This window comes from Meriones unguiculatus, chromosome 1, assembly GCF_030254825.1.
Source record: "Meriones unguiculatus strain TT.TT164.6M chromosome 1, Bangor_MerUng_6.1, whole genome shotgun sequence".
Classification (NCBI taxonomy): domain Eukaryota; kingdom Metazoa; phylum Chordata; class Mammalia; order Rodentia; family Muridae; genus Meriones; species Meriones unguiculatus.
In genome coordinates, this window is record NC_083349.1 from 52,116,875 (window position 1) to 52,120,344 (window position 3,470).

A 3,470-nucleotide genomic window follows, 5' to 3' on the forward strand; every position below is an offset into this window, starting at 1 on the left:
CCCACTCCCATGCCTTGAAGCTTTCTCTTTCCCCTCTCATGGGCCCTGTGGAAGATTTCTTTGATCCAAGAATTCTCAAGCTTTATGCTAACAGTGCACATTAGTTTCTAAGAAGAAAAGTATTCCTAAAAGTTTTCCCAAGCCCTTTAGTCCTTATCCCCCCCCAAGGCATATGTATTAATGTATTGATTTTTTAATAGGCAAAAATTGTTACTTTCATCTTGCCTAAACACTTATACCAAAACCATAATTTTTTAAGTCAAAGTCTTACAAAGCCAGGGGCTTCTCAGACAACTGAGTAAGTAATGGCACGTGCTGCCAAGCCTGATGAGCTGAGTTTGTTGAATCCCAAGTCTCCATGTGGTAGAAGGTTAACCAGTTCCTGTCATGCTGTCATCTAACCCCTGTACTCTATTTCTCTCTGGGTCTCTCTCTGTCTGTCTCTCTGTTTCTGTCTCTCTCTCTCACACACACACATGTGCACACGTGCACAAAGCAAATGAGTGTAATTTAAAAAAAATGAAAAGGATAGATGATCGTTAGATAGATGGATGGATAGATAGATAGATAGATAGATAGATAGATAGATAGATAGATAGATAGAACAATAAAGCCTGAAGAGGGCCAGTAAGGATCACAGGATCACCATTCAACACTCACTGATGAAATGGGTTAGTGAACTGCTCCATATCAGTGGGTGAAGATGGAGAGAGGGCTCAGCAATGTGCTTTCCAAAGACGACTGCAGAAGTCTCTCCAGCCCACATGCCCTTCTACAGTGCAGGTTTTTCATGGTCCCATCAGAACGTGGAGGTGACTTCTCCTCCCCTTAAATCTCAATATTCTTGCCGTGTCTTTTACTAATGAGGGACAGCAGAAAATGGCTTCGGTAGCCATTCTGTAGTCATTCAGAGTCACATGGCTTCTACCTTGCCCTTAGAATAAACCTTAGTGTTCTGCCACATAATATGTTTTGCCTTATGTGATACATTAATTTTCCAGTCAAGTAGGAAATCTGAGTCCCCTGACGCTGCCATGCTGTGTGGAAGCCCAAACTACATGGGGAGACCGCACCCAGGTCAAGTCAAAGCAGCCTAATGTGAGAGATGTGGATGAAGGTGCCTCAGTGTGAGCGCGCCCACCTGCCCAAACCTCCCTCACCTTAGAGCCCACACAACTGCATCCTAGGAAGAGATGAACCACGTCCCATGGTCTCTATTTACACTCCTATCTTTGAACTTCATAGGAAAGGATTCAAACCAGGATATCCCCAATGAGGGAGAGAGTGGGTGGAGCGAGCAGGGGTCGGGCCCCTTAAACTGAGGGTTCGAGTTGGTGGCAGTGTTCTCTTTTATATTGACTGATGAGCCATTCCTTCAACACTGTGGAGCAAAAGTCTAGCTGCTTGAAGGATTGAAGGGACAAAGGACAGGTGTGGAACCACCTCCCCAGAGCCCATGTCATGTAACCCAGGCTGTCCTTAAAGGAAATGGCCTTTAACCCTTTCTATTACTGCTTGGATTACTAGTATGTGTTAGCATACCTGAAGACCAAGCCTCGAGACTTCATGCATGCTAGGTGAGCACTGTGCCAATGGAGCTACGTCCCTCCACCCATGGACCGACATCCAACGCAGATACTCAGTCTAATGGCACACTAGAAATACTGTAGTGAGCAGGAAGGAGCAGATGTGGAAGGGGAAACATTCCTGACAATTCAGGAGTTAACATTAGGGGTGACTGAAGCTACAGAGACAGTAACTCAAATGGGTTGAAGCCAGTAATGGTTTTCCAACCAGCTGTGAACGTGAAAATCCCATATGCTGTACAACATTAAGCTGCTATTGTGGAAATTCTTTCTGCTCTTTGGGAAGCATCTCCGGAGGCCTTCCTTCCTCTCGGAAAGGCAGCCAGTTTCCTGCAGAAATCACTTCATCAGCAGGAGCTGAGGGATTGCATATGTAGCTGAATAATTCTGAAAACCAAGCTGGGTACCTCGGAATACAGTGTCCCTCCCCTCCCTTTTAGAGGATGAATCTCAATACCCGGATATGAACGTGACACCGCAGAACTGATTTCCTCAAAAGAGGGAGGATCTCATTTCTTTAGTTACTGAGGTCTTTTCTCAGCACCGTCCCCATGCCGCCGGCAAGCAGTCTTACGGCACTCTTACGGCGGTTTAGTTCAGCTTATGATTCTTTCATGCCACCAGCAAGCAGTTGTAATGTTCTTGTGGCTGTTAAGTTCATCTTATGATTATTTATTAAGGTCTTGTGCCAGATGCCGTTAGAGAGAGAACAATGAACAATACAATGATGTGCTCCACTCACTTAGCATACACTCCAGCTGGAAGTTGTTAGACAAAAGTTGTTCGAGTGTGGTAGGCATGGGGGGAGGGGAGAGGTGTCCTCCCTAAGCCGACAGATGTGAGAGGAGGGTGTCGAGAAATAATGGGGAAGTGACCACAAGCAGTCACTAGAGAGAAGGGGGTTCCTGAGGAACTGGAGGAAGAGCAGGGTGACTACCAAGAGCAAGAGAGGGAACAGCGTGTGACAAGGAGCAGCCAGGCTGGACGTGTGCAGTCATCAAAACACAGCAAGGATCTGCATGTTCTCTGAAAGGCAGTGGAGTCCTGTAAAAGTAGCTTTTATTCGCTTTATCTAACTATTGTCTCTGAGGTGTAATCCTCCATCTCCTAACCTAGGCCTAGTCCTGGAAGCTTCTAGGCTCCATACATTCTAATCGAGGCCTACAATGTTTTTAGTCTCTGAGGCTTACTGCTGAATAAGGTCACCCATTCTAGTTCTCTCTGGACTCTGGCTGGCTGGTTGGTTCTACTCAGCTGTTCTGGCTCAAACTCCTCTCCAAGCTGACTGATGCAATCTGGCTTTTCTTTGTTTCTCACTGAATAGCTCTGCTTAGCCTTAAATAAACTCTAGAAATCTGTTCTAACCTTCTGGCTCCTTCTCATTCTCTGGCTCATTCTGTCTTCACCTGTGTCTAGTTTGTTATCTCTTCAACCTCTCTCTGTAAAACTCTCCTGATAAAAACTTCCTCTGAATTCCACAAGTTGAACTGCCACAAACTCAGCTCCACTGCACTGCCTCTCAACTTCCTGACTCAACCCAACAGCCTGAACAGAACTCAGAGATCTGCTGCCTCTGTCTCATAAATGCTGGGATTAAAGGCATGGACCACAACTCCTGGACCTAAACTTTTCTTTACCTAAAACTTCATCTATAAGAGGCTGACCTTGAACTCAGAGATCTGCTTGCCTCTATCTCCTTGGATTAAAGATGTGTCAGTATGCCAGCCAGAGTAGCCACGTTGCTAGATTAAAATTCTGCTACAGGGTACCACAGGTACATTTTAAGAAGAGAAGGCTGTTGCATGTTGTTCTAATGCTGACCCTCAAGATCTGGTTACACCTATCCTTCACTTGTAAACCTGCCTAAGCCATTATATCTGACTG